Genomic DNA, 19517 nt, shown 5'->3' with positions numbered 1-19517 from the left:
ATGTTTGTGGTTATTTCCATAAGATAGATTCTCAAGGTTGGAAATTCTGGTAATGAATCATCTAAGACTTCTGATTTCTATAGCCAAATTCCTTCCTACACGAGCAGATCAGTTTATACCCCCACCAATGATATATGAGAGGGTGCACCTCTAAACCCTCTGTTGTGATGCTTTAGTTGTGGCATTATCTCCAGATGGAGCACATGAGAAATCTGAGCTATTTCATTTTCCCCTCCCTGTGAAAGCAGATTAAACCTGAGCAGAAAAGCAGCCCTAGATGCCACTGAAAAAGGTTGGGGAAAATATGTGGGGGATGAGTGCAAACATGTCTGATAAAAATAGAAAAATATAATATCCACATTGAAAAAAATAGTTGCCATCTGGCCTTTCAACAATAAACTAAAAAATATGCACTTAAAGTAATAATTGAAATGCTATTTTTATTTGGTGGCTAATTTGATTTTCTTTAGTGATATTGTCTAAATAATGAGAGGTGGAGATGCTAAACATCAGAATTTCCACAGCAGCCAAAATGTCCAGTTACTACCCTCTACAAAGCAAAATAGGATAATAGGTGGATGTGACATTTACAGATCATTTTCTCTCCCATCATTAGATGGATGACTCCAACACAATGACAATAAGTCCTTATCTTCAAATTATATTTTAATAGAACAAATTTGCTATACTCATGAACATGAATAGACTCTTGGTAGTGCAGGTTATTTTAATGGACACATCACTTTAAGCTAAACTTTCTCCATCTGTTCAGCTCTCTAATTACCAATGCGTAAAGTGCATAATTCACAATTACATCATAAAAATAAGATCTACATTATATCAACTCGTGTCAAAGCTTTTAAATCTATGCTATTTGGCATCTGTTGCCATATTAATATTTGCTCCCTTCCAACAAATCAGAGACAAATACACCACTTCTCAATTAGGAAAATCTGAAAAAATTACATGTTTGCAAGAGAAAAGGGAATTCTTTATCATACCATTTCCTTTTATAATCACGCCTTATTGTTCAGGACTACTTACTTTCTCCTATAGTTGGTCCTACAGCCTCCAACCCCTTTCTGAGTTGATCCTTCATGGCTTTCATTGGCGGAGAAGGCAATGGCAACCCACTCCAGTACTCTTGCTTGGAAAATCCCATGGACGGAGGAGCCTGGTAGGCTGCAGTCCATGGGGTCACTAAGAGTCGGACATGACTGAAGCAACTTAGCAGCAGCAGCAGCAGCAGCAGCTGCTGCTTTCATTGGAGAGCAAAGCTAATTTAGTCACAAAAAGCTGAATTTTTCACATATGACAATACTAAAGTTGTTTCTTAGCTCACTTTAAGAATGTAAGTCATATAATTGATATACATTGAGAAACTTAATTATAATTATATACATATATAATTTTGAAAAAAAAAATGTTATTCTCTCAGTTGTGTCCGACTCTTTTCAACCTCATGGACTGTAGACCACCAGGCTCCTCTGTCCATTGAATTCTCCAGGCAAGAATACTGGAGTGGGTAACCATTCCCTTCTCCAGGAGTTATTCCTGACTGAGGGATCAAACCTGGGTCTCCTGCATTCTAGGCAGATTCTTTACTATCTGAGCCATCAGGGAAGCCATATATATATATATATATATATATATATATATATATATATGTTTTCTGATTTGAGGGCAAATTGGAGTAAGCTGGGTATCTGTCAGATAGAAAGCCATAGAAGGAGACTAAAAAGAGAAGAAGAAAGAGAATGGTCAACTGGCCAGCACATCCACTTGCTTCCCCCAGTCCCTCTCCCTCCTTGGGGTCTGTGAGTATGCAGAATTTGCTGAAGACCATAGCCCTGGCCGCCCTGCAGCCTTTCTCTGGGATCCTACTGACTTAACTATTCTTGCTTAGCTTTGGCCTATGTGCAGTTCTTCAGTTTTCACAGTTGATGGTATCTGTTTGCCTTCACATTTCTGCTTCCTTGAAGGACAGGGTGCTTAGAGTTCCCTTTGTGTAATGTCACCATTGTGACCCACTCACCTGTAGGCTTAAAAAATAAGTCCTTGTTTCTGGTGACAATCAGGTAAAACATGGACGAAGAGTTGGGGGGTCTCTGAGTGCTTCAGAAGGCAAAAAGAACTCCCAATTCAAGGAAGCCAGAAGGCTTTCCTTTTGCTGCAGATTAGAAGATATCACTCAAGCAACTAAGGCTAGAGAATGCTGATTTTGATTCTGGCTTCCACACTAGAGTGAAAACACTGTTAAATTTGCTTTATTAATTACGAATGAATCACTCAGGAGAGAATAGTATCATGTTGATGTAGGGAGTATCCCATCAATCAGACATGCAGTGGCTAGTGTATCTTTTCCCTTATACCTATCTCCTAAGTACTTATCAACTCATGTCATGAAGTTTTCTTTACATCTCTGTCCTTCCAGTTAGAATGGCAAACCATCAGTGCAGTGTTATTGGTTGAACTGTGTCTGTTCCATCAATGCTATTGCTAATTTATTTATTGTGCTAAGTAACTTCAGTTGTGTCCAAGTCTTTGAGACCCTATGGACTGTAGCCCACCAGGCTCCTCTGTCCGTGAATGCTGGAGTGGGTTGCCGTGCTTTCCTGCAGGAATTAAGCACACATCTTTCATGTCCCCTGCATTGGCAGGCAAGTTCTTTACCACTAGTGGCACCTGGGAAGTCCAATTTATTTCTTAGATAGTGTTTAGCAGGGAATGAAAATGAAGTGAATTTTCAGTGTCTCCTTATCTTCCATAGCATTATGCTTTACAAGGTAAGGGAATTTTGTTTTTAATATTGATTATATTAGGTTTAGTTCTACTGATTCCTATAATGTTTGTTCTGGATACTCATTGTTCTTTATTCTATTTTTCAGAAAAAGTTTTGGAAAAAACAAAAACAAAAGACCCTATAATTCATTGCATGCATTTTACGTTTAACATAGTGACTGACAAAGCTATGAAAGATCTTTCCCCAAGTCCTTTGTTAGATCCAGACTGATTCCCAAGCAACTCTAACAGGTGACCTCAGACTTTCTTTTCCCATTGCTGTGAAAGCTTTCAGAATCTTATTTTTCTTAAATCTCAGTTGTGGATATACAATGTGTTGTCAACAGTAATGGAGATTACACTTAAAGGTTAAAATCTAAGAAATTTCTGATTGTAAATTTAATATAAATTGCAAAATGTCATCTTATCTTCTATGGTAAACCAAAGGTTGACTTTCCTTCCGTAACTACTGGGCATTTTGATTCATAGATTATACCAGTTAATGACAAACTGGGTCCCAGTTCCAAAAAAAAAAAAAAAAATAGAATTGTTTGGTAAAATACTATCCCAAGTTTGATGTCTGCCTATAGAAAGATTAATGTAGCCTTGAATCAAAATGAAATAGCCATGAAATTAAAAGACGCTTGCTCCTTGGAAGAAAAGTTATGACCAACCTAAACAGCATATTAAAAAGTAGAGACATTACTTTGCCAACGAAGGTCCATCTAGTCAAAGCTATGGTTCTTCCAGTAGTCATGTGTGGTTGTAAGAGTTGGACTATAAAGAAAGCTGAGTGCCAAAGATATGATGCTTTTGAACTGTGGTGGTAGAGAAGACTCTTGAGAGTCCCTTGGACTGCAAGGAGATCCAACCAGGCAATCCTAAAGGAAATCAATCCTGAATATTCATTGGAAGGACTGATGCTGAAGCTGAAGCTCCAATACTTTGGGCACCTGACGAGAAGAACTGACTCATTGGAAAAGACCCTGATGCTGGGAAAGATTGAAGGCAAGAGGAGAAGGGGATGACAGAGGATGAGATGGTTGGATGGCATCACCGACTCGGTCAAGATGAGTTTGAGTAAGCTCCAGGAGTTGGTGATGGACAGGGAAGCCTGGAGTGCTGCATTCCATGGGGTCACAAAGAGTCAGACATGACTGAGCGACTGAACTGAACTGAACTTGAATCAAAAACTGCTGTTACAAGCAATGGGTTGGATTCCTTCCTTGGAAACTTTTGCCAGGTGCCCAATTTTGTGGAAATTTACCTCAGACTACTCCAGCTGGCATTTCGGTTTCAACACCATGGCCACAACTCAATTTCTGCTATCACCCACTATATCCTCAAATACATTTTCTGTTTAAACATAACTATTTGCTGTTTCCTAATTATATTCTAGGTTAACTTTGCTTCTCTTTGCTCATACTGTTCCCTCTGAACATCTCTTTAGTCCTTTCCTCCTTTTTTGCATCCCTAATCTCCATCTCTGAGACTCCATGCATCTTTCCAAACCCTATTCAAATATCTGTCCTTGAAGACTTCCTCCCCATGAACATAATCTCCTCACTGATCCCATGGGGATCTTTATACTGGAATAAATGTTTATCCTCTCAATTAGTAAGTCCCTTGACTATAGAGACCATGCTTCTAAGCATTCTAAATTTGCAGCTCTCAATATGGCACCTAGCACATAATAGGTACTAGAGAAATCTTTATTGGGTAGACTGAACCCCTTAAAGAGTAGGATCACATATTGGAGGTCTTTGAAACTTCAGCATCTAGCATTGTGTTAGCTCAAAACTCGTGCTCAAGAAACATCGTTTGAATGAATTGAATCATAGCAAACTGATGCAGATATTCTACTTGCCCTTTCAAAAACACCAGAGTAAAAGACCTGAGGATCTTTTTTCTTTTAATTGTGTGGTCCCTTTAAAAAGAATCCTTGCCATCAGGGAAGGTTAGCAGTGTCACTCAGCACAGAACAGAATGATCATATCAATATTAATAAGCTCAGTGAAGTGCCACTGGCTTCAGTGCAATTTCGACACTCTGCAACCTGACTAATAAAAAAAAGCTAATTCTAAAAATAATTTACCTCCTGGAGACCTTAAAATGGATTTTACTAATGAAGGAGGGAAAGAAAAAACTAGCATAGATCTTTGCTTTTTGATAGATGAATCTAATGTTATAATGGACCATAAGTCTAAAATGACATATCCTCAGCTGCCAACATCTCTTTGTAGAGGACTTTTTGCATACTTTTCATGCATGTTTACAAAGTGAACTGTTTTATCAGCTAACTAAGAGATAGAAGGCTGAGGGTGAAGGAAATGGGGAAAGCCAAAGGAATTCAGCTTTGTTTTGATTTAGTCCGTTTTAGCTTCATTTAGTAGCAACTATCTTCCAATAAGCAGATTACTGTGTAAACAATGATGGAATGGCATATGTATAACAAAAATGTAAGACTCTTAACAGACATGAAGAGAGCATTTTTAAATTCACAATCTCTTTATGATTAGAGTAAAATCAGAATAACTTGCCGCTGCATGAATGGCTGGTGAGGGAAAGGAAGATTCTACTCCTCAAGGCTTGTTTGGCTAGCAACCAGGCCAGATAGAATCATCTGAAGCTATATGCTACATTTACTTGCCATATTGTTTGAAGATTGCTCCTGGGAATTTTTCTGGTCTGCTGTGTGTGTGTGTTTGAAGGACAGACAGGCAGAGGCAGACTGATAAACAAGCAGAGACACAGAGAAATTGAGAGAGAGAGAAAGAGAATACTTTTGGAGCAGCTTTCCTCTTCACATCAATCAGTTAAACAATTCCAGATCAGTTTCTAGATAAATAAATAGGCATAACTGGAAATATTTAAGAATGATGGGACTTCCATTCATCCTGCCTATTTTAACCATGTATCTTCCTTACGATATGGTATTGAACCAGATTCTTTAAAATATTTTCTTATTGTTCTATTTCTGAATTGAAATTATTCCTTAGCTCTTATGTGTTATGATTCTTTCATCTCATGAAGTTACTAAGCCCCACATCATGCTCTAAAAATATATCTTCTTTATGAAATCGTAGAATATTGTCTCTGGAGAATACTTTGAACATAATAGCATTCCCCCACCGCCCTTCCCACCTTTTATGCTGAGGAGCCTAAAATCCAGAGGGGTAGAATTCTCAAGGCTTCAGAAAGTTGGTAAAACTCCATAAATAAGAATCTAAATCCCTGTCTAATTCTGTTTTCTGTTTTGCTTTGATGTACTTTTTTTCTTTACCACTTTGGCTCTAAATCAAAGAAGGAAATCTAAATATTTAAGTAAAGATATAAATATGCCCTGTATTTCCAGAAGACTTCCAAGAACTTTATTCATTCATTCTTTTCACATATTTAATAAAAAATTATTGAGTACCTACTTGCTAGATACCAAGGATAGAAAAGACTATACAACAGATTATATTTTCCCTATTTAAAGTTTATTTAAAAATGCATACTTGTATGTGCATATATGTAGTACACATTATCTGACTCATAGTAAGTAAGGGAAAGACTAAGGAACATTTTTGCATGCTAAAAAGTTATTAGTGTCTCTGGTATCCACGTCTGAAGGTGTATGGTCTGTTCCATGGTTAGTCTCTTAAATAAGGAAAACCACCAACCCTGTCCACCAAGAAGGGGCAGCCAATTAGAGTCCAGAAGGTTGATAATTCAGCACACATGTGCTTCCTTCTCGCTGGTACACCTTCCCATTATGTCCTTTGTGCCTTAATAATTAAGTATATTTCCCCATCTACCTTGCAGCTTTGTGCTTATCTGACATCAACATAAACAGACTATTTTCAGCTCCAGGTTGAGGAGTTCACTAATGGAGGCACAAACACCTGTACAGAGTCATGAAAAGACTGCTTTCAAATCCATGGTTCATTTCCTCTGCAAGGAAACATGTTAGACTCAGTTAATGCCCCTGCTGTTAAATTAACTTCTGACCCTTTCTACGTTCTTCCCAATGACTCTTGGAAAGTTTCATATTTCTTCAATGAAATCAATAGTTTGAGAATGAAATCATACCATCATGGGCCATCTTTGAAAACTCTCTTGAGGTCAAACCCAGCCTGGGCCATCCAACCCCTCATGACTTTGCCATCTGAAACCTCAATGTTGAGCTGGCCTTGGCAGCATTATGCCTGAGCCCTTTATTGAATATGCTTCTTTTTTGATCTGCTTTTAATTTACCTTGTTTTTCGTGCTGCCTCCTGCTCTGCCGGGGACAGATGGGTGTTTGTTGTGCCACTAGATGTATCACTAATTGCTTGACTATGAGCTTCTTGAACTAGGTCAGTTGTTTCTTCTGCAAAAAATGTCACTTGCTTTCTCCATTGTGTGTATCAATGTCTCCAAAACTTTCACAACTGCGTGGACATGCTTAAAAACAATTAGATACTTGGGAAAATCGGACTATAGGCAAGAAAATTAAAGGTGACTAGATTCCTCACTGAAATGGTTTCTGAGGGAGGGAAGCATCTGATCCAGTACTAGGAAGAAGAGGGAAGGTTTGGCCCAATTCTTCCACACACTGGGATTTTGATTCATTTTGATGTTGATCTGCAAAGCATGCAGAAAATCATTGCCTCTTCTTGTTGTCCTCTCCTCACTGATGATATTTAACCACCTTTGATCCAAATTATTTCTCAGACTCCTGGAAGCCTACTGAAAATGAAGTTTGTTTTATAGCCCTTGTGCTGTTCCTATGTATCCAATGATCATTTCCATTATAATGGGTGTCAATCCATTTATGAATTTATCACATCAGATTGAGGAATGCATTCAGATAAAATCTCATGGCTTACACATTTCTCTGATAAAATATTCATGACATGAAGGTTTCACCTTTATAAATCATGGTTACTCCATTGATTATTTTTTTCTTCCACATTTTTCAAACAAGCCCATAAATTTTTTTAAATGTTCATCAGGGAAAACAATATGAATGAATAGATGGATATACCTTTCAATTACATGCATTTCTGATTTTACTACTGCCTCCAGCTTATATTATAAGAATGGAATACCACATTGGAAGGGGATCTTTTTCCAAACCTAATGGATATGGAGACTGATTTCTTCATTTAAAGAAAAAAAGGTTCTCTATCATGATGGCTTAATTATAATGGGAAGCATTAATATAAATTGAAAACTTTTCGTTACTTGGAGTCTGGAATGAAGAGTATAACTTATGAACCTGTATGCATCTTAATTACCTTTGACCTTTGAACAACATGGTGGTTAGGGGTGCCAACCCTCTGTGCAGTTGAAAATTTGAGTATAATTTATGGTTGAATCTCTGTATCTATAGTTCCTGTGCATTTACAGTTCCTACATACACTCAGTTCCGCATCTACAATTCAGCCAACCTCAGATCATAGATCATGTAGTACTGTAGTATTTACTACTGAACAAAAACCAAAAAACTGCATGTAAGTAGACCCATGAGGTTCATACCCATGTTGTTTAAGGATCCATTATATTGGTATGCAAGTTTATTGGCTTCCTTCTTTTTAATCCTTTTGAGATATGGCATATGTGAATAAATAGGGAAGTTAAATGTTTCAGTTATTGCTGCATAACAAATCACTTCAAAACTTTGTGACAAAACCACAACAATTTATTATTTGCTTTGTTAGTTGATATATTCAACTGGGTAGTTCTTTTATTTGTAGTTAAATCAACTAGGGTTACTTCCTGGGATTCATTCACTAGTATGGTCCATGTGACCAGCTACTCACAGCATTGTGGTCTCTTGCATGGTGGTCTGGAGATTTTGCATGGCAACTGACTTCTAAGAGAAGGAAGTAGGGACTGTTAATCTTAAGGTCTGACCTCAGAAGTCCCAAATATCATTTTTACCACACTCTTTTGGTTACAAGTCAGAGTTCCCACCTAGATAAAGAGGAGGGAAAATATACTCTATTTCTTGATGGATAGAAAGGAATGCTTGTATGAGGAAGGATAGATTGCTGTTGGCTATCTTTTGAGTCTACTACAGAAAGTGAGCTATACTATACACATGCACAGCATACAGATATGAGTGTAATGAAACTTTGCTATATTTATAAAAGAAATAAGAGTCTATGTGTTCATATTCTCTCCAAAGCATCGAGTAAGGTTATACTGCATTAATGTGACTAGCTGAATGCCAGCACTTTGCTTTTGCATCCAGAATCAGAAGGAGTAGCATTTAGTTGTGTAGAAAATAAATTCAAAAGCATTTCAGTGTGCAATCAGCTTCCAAGTACATTAAAAAAAAAATAGGCCACTTTATGATCCAAGAATTGATAACTGTTAAGTAAGAAAAGTTGGGCTTTAGTAGCCCCAGTGTCTACTTTTTATATCATTACAGCCCTTAGAAGTGCATCACCCTTAATCTCTACAGTTGTCAAACCTCTCATTTGTTCCTCATCTCCAGCCTCACCCTCATCAACAAATCATGTTATAAACTTGTTTTCAGTAAGATGTAAACAACTAACAAGATTGAATATATTGCCTCTCCAGAATAATTTGCATTTAACATAAGACCAAGGCTTATTATCTGTCTTCTTTTGGTTAGGGTATCAACTTGAAGAAGTAATATTGTACATTCAGGTTTCTGACCTCCAGAAGATGAGTCTAGTATATCTCTAGGTCATTTTATTTCCTCCTCACCTCAGTTGTCCTTGTTGAGTTCTCAGAGAATGCAAAGTAATGGCAATGACATAAGCAAAATATAATTACAAAAGCAATCTGTTGGAAAAAGAAATGATAATGCTTTCCAAAGTAAAGCACTGTACCATGTAGAGAATTTGGGCCCTATCCATTGTTTTAGAGGATCCATGCCATGGTTCCTCACCATTAGCTTTGATATTGGAAGAAAGTAATTTCCTTTTTTTTTCTTGACCTCCAAACTATCTAAACTCTTTGCAGTACCAAATAATGCTGCCTAGAGGAGTTTTCAGGACCTGTAGTGCTTTGAAATGAATCACAAAGAAGGAGTTGCATATATTATTGCAAGCATTTCTTATTTTTTGTTTATAAATGACATTCTTTGATATTTTGGATAAGAAAAAATATCAAAAGTCAGTCATCATGAATAAATCAACAGAGAGATGATTGAATTGTGTGCTGTCATCTGTTTTTTCTAGCCTTGACAAGCACAGTGTGTGGCTGCCATTAAGAGAAAATGTGTCATGCAACCAGCTATTCTAAGCACCAGTGACTGGCAAAAGGAGGATGGAGTGGTGGTGTCCTCACGGTAGGCTTACCGGCGCTTGGGGGCAAATGGGGAAGTCCAGGGCATAAACTGTGGTCCTGGAAAAACTTGTGTGAATATGAAGAAGTCCTGGAGGGACGATAGGCATAACGTAAGAGGCAGCAGTGGTAAGTATACAGCTGTTATCTGCAGAAGCTTATGATTTTCTCTTTGTTGAAAGTAAATCCATGTCAAACATTGTTCTAGGCAATTCATATAGATTACTTCACTTAATCCTCATGACAATGCAATAAGGTCAGTATTATTATGCTCTTTATATTACAAATGAGGACTCCAAAAAAAAAAAAAAAACATGAATAAGCAAGTAATTTGCCCAAGTTATACAAATAACATATTGCTGAGGTAGGATTTGATTTGAACCCAACAAATCAAACTCTGGAACCCAATATCATATTTTAGGTATAATTTATATACAGTAAGAGGGCCTTGTTTGGTTTATAATTCTATGAGTTTTGGTACATGTACCCAACCTTGTAACTGCTACCTACTCAAGATGTAGAACAGTTTTATCATTTTCCCTAATCTCCTTATGAATGCCCTTTTCTAATCAGTCCCCTCCCCTTTTCCCAGTCCCTGGAAATCACTGATCTGTCTGTTTTCTTTATAGTTTTCACTTTTCCAGAATGTCCTATCAATGGAATAATAAAGCATGAAGGCTCTTGAGTCTGGCTTCTTTCATGTAGTATAATGCACTGAGATTCATCCACGTTGTTGAAAAAATCAACAGTTCAGCCCTTTTTACTAAGTACAATTCTATTCCATGGATATACCTCACTGTGTTTATTCATTCATCCAGTGCTGGATATTTGGGTTGTTTCTAGTTTTTTAGATACCAGTATCTTAACCATGAGGAAACTCTGCCTTCACTCAATCAAAAATTTTTCCTTATTATTATAGCTAATGTCATCAGTGATGCCTTTGTTTAAGGATTCTCTCTTGCATTCCCTGAGAGCTTTTGCCTAGAGCTAGAAAGAAACACCAGATGACTTCTGGTTCAAGCACAGTTTCTCAGGGTCAGCTTCTCTCTGATGCAGAAATGCCATTAAATTTTCATTATTACTGTCATGCAGTACTTGTCACCTACCAGTGCTTCGAATTGTATGGAATGAATAGAGAAGAAAATGAATACCAAATAAATTATCTAAATTAATTTTTTCTAGCACAGGAGGTAGAGGAGATGGTAGGAAAATTAGGATTGACAATTCAGCCTTGTGTAGACATACATAGATTTTAATAAATGATGTATAAAGTAATGAGAAACATTAGGATCCTATATATGTATAGATTTATTTCCCTATATTATAACAACATCATTATTGGAATAGTGGGGGAAAATGTAATGATTGTTGATCTTATTTCATATCAAATGACTATCTTGACTGCATCTTTCCCCAGTTTTAATTTTTTTTTTCCATGTAATTAACTGGAGTTTAGTTGAACTGACCAAATCAGTCACTGCTTTGACACTGATGATTTTCTAAAAAAAATTGTTTTCTTATGATAACATAGCTTCAGGATATATTTCTACTCAAGTTAAATTCAGGTTTCAAAAATCCGATTCCTCTTAGTAAGGCTATTTACCTACTAAATTCAATCTACTGTGATTAGAAACAACACTTTGATTAAATTCAACTTTGTGATACAGTTTGCATTGCTCTCCCCCTTTATAATGGATATACATCAACAGAATCAGTACATTGACAAAGCACAGACCTTGGAGTCAGAAAAAATTGGTTCCAGTTCTGTGTTCTATTGTTTATGAGCAGTGTTACTCTTGGTTAGTTATAAAATCTCTCTGAGCATTATTGTCTTATCTATTAGATGAAGGTAATAGTTTCTGTGTCTTCTGCCTGGGAATATTGTGAGGGTCAAGGGAGATTATGTAGGTGAACATCTCTATTCTGGGTAATGAGCTAGTGTGTCCTCGGTGTTTGGGGCCACTATAGTACTAGTACTAAGATTTACTTTGCAATCGACCTCTTCCTTGACTACAGGTCCATCCACACTCTATTATCTGAGGCATATGGATATTCTGGGCTCTTTAAAATGAGCACAATTTTTTCAAAAGGCAGTTGATGTGGAGCTTAGTAAAGTTGTGTGGCAATGATGAGCTTCTTTCCTCTAATCTGAAGAAAGCCCTCATTTGAGAGCCCATAAAACTTCTGCCCAAGTGATGAGTGGACTCCCTGGAGTGGTAATAAGTTCTATAGATATTAGCAGAGTTTATTTGTTATTTTTTTTGGCTCACTTCCCAATCAGTTTTCGGTATAACTTACACTCATGGCTGGACAATGTTGACTTTCCCTCTCTCCAAATACTCCACCCGTACTCCTGTCAGGTCAGGTATCCTCTGAAGTCACACCCCACATCCCTCACTCTCCAGCCCATATTACACTGCTTTAATCTCTCTAAAGCCATGTGTAATATGTAGATGATCATGTGTCTCTCTATAATTAGGCCTTCATTTTTCATTTAAAAAATACATTCTGAAGCAATCTTCTATATCTCTTAACTGATTAGCATAAAAGTAGGAAAAAGGTAAATATGAAAATGGCAATCTTAAGATGATATATTACTAGAAGTATAAGGTTCGGTACTAATAGAAATGATTCTTACTGAATATTCCCTCTATAACTTTGACCATTATATCTCTGACAACTCTGACAATAAAGGAATTATAGATGAAAGTATGAGAACTTATAAAAAAATAAAATAAGGGGGACTGAGGTTGTGAGTGAACTGATGATGACTTTGAAAATATTTTACCTCAAGTAAAATAATACTAAATAAAGAATACTCCAGTGATATTTTATACATCTAAAATTAATGCAAATTTGGACTATAATTTTCTATTGCTGTTTTTGTCCACTGGTAACTTTACAAGTTCTTGCCACAACAGTTTTTATAAGATACCCATAAATTTGTTTTGCTTGTTTGCAAATAATATGAATAGAGTATATGTGGTAGAGATTAGCTCATTCAACTCTGTTCTAATTTCCTTGTGCTATGCCTTATTACAAGACTGCCTTAGAGCCTGAATCCTGCAACTGTTTGGTTTCCACCAAGCAGATTCACCCATGAGAGAACTGGCATGCAGAAATGATATGGGGGGCATTTGCTAGTGGGTATTGGGTTTTTCAGCAACAGAAGAAGCACTCTAAGTATCCAGTCCATAATTTTATGAGTATTGAGAGTTTGATGGAATATCCATTCTATTGACATGGCTTGTGGCTGTGTTGTTGTGGCTCTGAAGCCAGTTGTTTTCTCAGTAGCTTGCTGGTGCTCAGATCATTGCAGGAGTGTGGTGGGAGCCCGCAATTGAGGCAATGGATTCCTTGTTCCTGAACTTCCTGTTTATCCCTCACCTTTCTTATTGTGTCAGTGGTAGCAGCTCTTTTCATAGATCAGTTCTGCAGTGTTGCTTTCAAATTAATTCTTATAGTCTTTGCCTAGAATCTTCCTCAAGCCCTTCTAGAGTTTTTAAGCAACCAATTCAGTGGATTAAATCATTTCTGTGTTCAAACTTGAATTAAAATATGTCAGTGTAATTTTTCTCCAGTTTTGATACTTTCTTTTTTAAGGTTTGAAATAATAGACTGTCTTCTCTGGGGTTCTATAACCCATCCCAAGGGTACAGAATAACTTATACCTGAGATGGAAAGAGACAGATGCAATCTTTCTTTAATAAGTTTACTTTTATTTCTCAAGTACTGTCCTCAAAGACAGTACTATTTATAATATTTGCTCTGTTCATCATAACTTAAAGCCAGAGAACATTGAAATTTCACAGAATCGGGGTGGTTGTCCATCTGCCCCTTTTCCATAATTTCACTCCCCACAATATAAGCAGGCAGCTGTAATAATTCTAAAAGCAAAATCATCCTCAGTTCTTCCACATCTCCCAATTCTGCATTGTGGAAACCTCGCCTACTTTTCATCCTTTCTTCTTTCTAATCATCCCCAAATCAGGTGGTTTAAGATTAAGGAATACTCAAAACTAAATTGTTATAAATCTGGAAAAGTCACTAGGGGTAAATATTTGTATACTAGAATGTAGTACGAGCAGCACTATTGTATGGGGGGAATTATTATCATTTTTATAGTTGGATTTTTGATCAAAGTGATCAAAATATATTTGTTTTCTTCTTCTGAAGAAAATATCCCAGAAGCACTTGTGAAAATAGTTTTGTAACAATTTAAATTTATCCCAGGCCCCTGTCTTAAGTCCTAAGAAAAAAGAAAATTAATACATTTATTTTCATTAAATTATAATTTTACTTGGGAAAAGTTTAAAGAAATATTTGCCTCTCATCTTTTTTATAAATCTCCTTGGATATCACTGATAAAATGATCACAGCATGTGTCTATTCATTTACAACATGTTTTGGCTATTTTGCCTCATTTTTAAATAGCCCATTATTAAGAAAGAGAGGAAAAGAGAGACTAGGAGGACAAGAAGGAAGAGAAGGAAGAGGAGAGGGAAAAGAACTTTTCATTTTCCCAAGAGAGTAAAATAATACTTACAAGCATAGAAGTCACAAGTTTTTGTCTAAAGACTAGTAAAATCATTCCACCTCCAGTTAGTGCCTTTGAGAATATACTTGATGTCTTCTGTTTAGTAGTCTGGCATTTTAAGTGGTACATGGAAGCTTATAAAATATATTTAGCAGTTTGTTTTGGATTAACTTTGACTACTTTTTTTATATCTCTTGGATTTGGGGAAAAGGGGAAGGGATAGGCTGGAAAGAGAGTGGGAGGAAAAGGCAAATACAGGCAAAACAGAGTATTCTCTCAGAGGGATGTTGGCCTGGCTTCAGCCACTGGTTCCTATATAGGGAGCCCATCTCGAAGCATGTGCATAGGTTGATTTTTCTAGTCAGGAAGTTGTCTTCCCTGTAATAGGGCTCCTCCTTGAGTCTCACTGGTTGGTACATCAAATGAAGTCAAGATTTGGCCTTGGATGACAGATAAAGACAGAATCTTACCAATTCCATCTACATACATCCTTATCACCTAGAAGTGCTGTGGGATTTTAAGGGGGTGATATTTGTAAAGCATTTTAAACTCCCTAAAAGAAAGTTCAAATCTCCCTAGTAATAAGAATGTTGTTGTTATTAATCCTGGACTTGACATAGGTATTAAAGTTTCAGCCTCAGCCAGATTGAGGATTTCAGTGTATTTTAGATCCACCATACAAAATACTAACCTTTCTATGAAGGGAGAATGCTGATGTGTGTGTGTGTGTGTGTGTGTGTGTGTGTGTCTTTTCAGACATAAGCCTAAACCCAGGGAAAAGATAGGGGGTGAGGGTTGGAGGAGGAACAAATGAATCAAGACAAACAGGAAATAAAACCAAAAATAGAATACCATTCAAAATAGAAACAAAAAAAAAGGTTTTAAGAGTTAACCAAGAGTACACAAGCTCTCTGTTCACTGTGGGGAGGGAGCGGATACATACATGCATCTCTGTTAAAGAACATAGAAGAATTGATTAAAAGGAGATGTTGCATACTCCTGAATATGACAACTTGATAATAATATTATATACTAGGTATGCTAATGAATCTGTAAGTTGCATGTAATTCCAAAAAAAAAAAGTCAGCTTGATATTTTTTGAGCAATCTAATAAAGATTTATTTAAATGTGAATGGAAGGGGGAAAAGCCATCTTTGAAAATGTAAAGGGGAAACTTGTCCTATCAAAACATATTATAAAGTCTTCAGAGTAAAAATTGTTCATACACTGGTGCAAGAACAGGCAAATAGGTTTCTGGAACAGAATAGAGAGCTTAGTGATAAAATCACATATATAGAAAAATGTAATGCATGATTAAATGGTACCACAAACTAATAGGAAAAGGACTGTCCAGAAAATTGGCCATCTCTCTCTTGATAGATGACAGATAGAAAGATAAATAAAATAGATATTCTCAAGCTAACATAGGACTCTATGATTAAGGATTTATGATTGTGACTTAAATGCAAAAGAAAATTTAAAGATCATAGAAGATAACATAGAATAATTTTAAAAGCAAAATGATTAATCATTCATTAATTAAAATTTTACCACATTAAAGTTAGAGATACCAGTTCAATAAAGAACATTAGGAACAAAATTAATATGTAACAGATTTGAAGAAGTTATTTATACATTTTAAAGTTTATAAGAAATTTTTATAAGAAGTTACTTTATAAGATTTCTTTATATGGAATCATTTTTTTCTTTAAATCCTGAAAAATCAGCAAGAAAAAGATAAGAACCAAATACAAAAATGTGCTAAAGACATAAACAGATCATTCACAAAAGAAAAAACTCAAAAGACTACTGAGCGGACAAAGAGGTAATCTGATTCATCAGTAATTAGATTCACTGAGTTTACCATTTTGGACAATATCAAGCACTAATGGAACTGTGCAGCTTCCCTCATGGCTCAGACAGTAAAGAATCTGCCCACAATGTAGGAGACCTAGGTTTGATCCCTGGGTCAGAGAAGGGAATGGCAGCCCGCTTCGGAATTCTTGCCTGGTGAATTCCATGGACAGAGGAGCCTGGCAGGATACAGTCCATGGGGTCATAAAGAGTCAGACACAATTAAGCAACTAACACTTTCTAGTGGAACTGTGGGAGTATGGGAACCATCGTGTACTGCCACTGAGATGCAGCCAGGTTAAGTTCTTCTGTAAGCCACTCTAGCCAAAGTAAATCAAATATCAGGTAGTATTTCTTACAAATATACCTCCTGGATATATATCAGAAGGAAAAGTGGACAATATGTACAAGGACATCTAAGTGTAGCATTTTTTTAGATAGTAGGGAGTTGGAGTCAATCAAGTTGCTTATAGCTTGGGGACTGAATAAGTAAAACATATTGGATCCACCCAGTGAAATACTATGGAGTACTTAGAAGCAACCAACTAGATGAACCCATAGCAACACACATGGATCTTAAAAAACCATGCTGAGTTAAGCAAGGAAGTAACAATGAGATGTGGAGGATAATTCCATTTGTATCCATTAAAAATACATAAAATTCATATTGTGTGTGTGTGTGTATATATATATATATATATATATATATACACACATATATATACTTTAAAGAATGCATATCAAGTGTATCTGAATAGTTACACTTGCCTGGTGGTTGGCAATGTGGGAAAGAGGAGCAGGGATTGAAGTTAGCAGGGAAGAAGGGAAGGAAGGAAGAAAAAGAGGAAGGAAAGGAAAACAAACCAGTCCTGGCATAATGATATTTCAGGATTGCTTCAGCTCTCTGCAGGAAAGACTAAAGCAAACAAACGGAACAACACCCCCCCACACACACACACACACACACACGCGCGCGCAAAGAAACAACCCTCAAGAAATGTAAAAATCTTGGGCATTGATCTTTGCTCCTTCCCCTGGGCACTGCCGTGGTTTTCCCCTAAGGTTGTCCCACACTCCAGAAGCTCCATTGATTCAACAGACCTCCACAAAACATGACGAGGAGAAAGGGAACTTTCTCTTCCCAAATGCTCTTTTTTAACCCTGCTCATCAAAGAGCATTCCCCTCCAAGCCAATTTATATCCACCCTCTTGGTTCAAACTGGATATTTTCATTTATTTAACTGTGTGTTTTTTTTTTTTTTTTTCCCCTTGGCCAAGTGGTTATGGAGTTAGCTCAGGATAATCCCGGTGGGAGTGTGATTCTAAGGGAGGAAGGCATTTTGATGCCTCATATTCTGCCATAATAAACACTGTATACCACCCTCTCTTACATTGGTTATGATGAAAAACAGTATACACTCAAAGAAACAAAAGGTAATTTTACCACTTGGAGGGTCATCCAGAATGTTGTTTAGAAAGTAAACCTCAGGAGCACATTCTCAGACTTAAGTTTATTTACAGCTCTGCAGCTATCAATAACAAAGACAATTAAATTAGCTAGGTCAAAAGCCCATTTGAACTGAAGAACTCTATTATAAAATTAAAGTTTGTGGTAAAGTGGCCCTCACCAGCCCTTCTCACATGAAATTGATGGAGAGGCTGTTTGGATTCGTTAAAATTCAGAAAGGATTAATAGCTTTCATGTTGGAGAATATTACTCAGAAAGAGTGCACAGAGTTTAAAATACTTCACCCATGTAAATGAGCGCTGATTTCATTGTTTTATTTTAGATACTGTGGTTTTTTAAAGAATCAATAGATGAGGTGGAGGGATAACTGTCCTCAAAGAAGCATATTCTGACTCCTCTAAGATGGTATGTAATTTGCTCCATCAAAGCCAGAACAGTCAATAAGTCAAGATGTGGCTTTAGCTGTGTCTCAGAATAAACACTGGATTTCTTCATTAACTGATCAAATACAGAGTTCAAAGGGAACTGCAGTGTTTTTTTGTGTGGGGAAAAATAATGGATTACAACAAATATCTCAGGGTTTTGGAGACCACACTAAGCACAGAGGTTAGCAAGACATTTTCTTTGTCAACCTCAGATCACCCTGGCATAGGCACAAAAGAGTCTGCATTTCATTAGGCTTCTTTTCTGATTTAAGAAAAGAAAATGTGTCTTTATAGTCCAGTAGCCATCAGCGCAGGTTGAGAGCACATCATTCCAGGGTTCTGCTTCTCTGAGGTTGATGGTCTGGTTCCCTTCATGCAGATTCCTCCCTTTTTTCCTCCCTCCCTCACTGTCTCCCTCCTTCTTTTCTTCCCTCTTTTTTCTTCCTTCTTTCCTCTATCCCTCCCTCATATTTCTCCCACACACCCACTCCCCTCTCTTTCTCCCTTCCTTCCTTTTTTTTTGTCTCAATTAATACAGCTGACTTTTTATGGACATTTTCTTTTAATAATAGTTTGACTTCCCAATGAATTAATTAAACATTTACTATATACAACCCAACCTTTGGAGGAGCAAATGGCAACCCACTTCAGTATTGCCTGGAAAATCCCATGGACAGAGAAGCCTGGTGGACTACAGTCCATGGGTCACAAAGAGTCAGACACAACTGAGCAACTGAGCACTTATGCACACATATCCACTCTCCACTTGCCTCTTAGAATCTCTACCTAGCTGCATATTCACGAATTCCCATACTGGTTCTAATATTATCAGTCTCCTCAAACATACCCCTTTTTTATTCTCTATTATTCATTTTCTATCCACTCACCATCTCAATCTCGAACCATAGGAAATCACCTAGACCGCTCCCATTTTTTCACAATCTTTCTCCAGCAGCCCATCTCCATGCCAGAATTAGGCATATGGATCCATACCCCACCTCCAGTACATTTCATAAAATAGTCATCATTATGATACCTAGTCCATAATGTTCTAGGGATAAAATACACCTTGTAAAGCTCATCACACGGTTATTGGCACATAGTGATGACTCTAAATGTGAGTCATTTAGAGTCCCAATTGTCATTTTCCTCCCAATTGTCTTTT

General features: G+C 36.9%; 1 long non-coding RNA gene across 1 annotated transcript in view; it reads left to right on the top strand.

The window, feature by feature from the left end:
* LOC132345943 (uncharacterized) overlaps positions 1-19517 on the top strand; it is a 465357-nt gene that overhangs the window by 294342 nt on the left and 151498 nt on the right. The window contains exon 3 of the long non-coding RNA XR_009495539.1: positions 9963-10072. This is a non-coding gene — a long non-coding RNA (uncharacterized lncRNA). The remainder of the gene's footprint in view (positions 1-9962; positions 10073-19517) is intronic.

The sequence above is a fragment of the Bos taurus genome, chromosome 8 (assembly GCF_002263795.3).
Source record: "Bos taurus isolate L1 Dominette 01449 registration number 42190680 breed Hereford chromosome 8, ARS-UCD2.0, whole genome shotgun sequence".
NCBI classification, from domain to species: domain Eukaryota; kingdom Metazoa; phylum Chordata; class Mammalia; order Artiodactyla; family Bovidae; genus Bos; species Bos taurus.
Note: the sequence above shows the minus strand (reverse complement) of the source record. Positions and strands in the feature narration are given on the sequence as shown.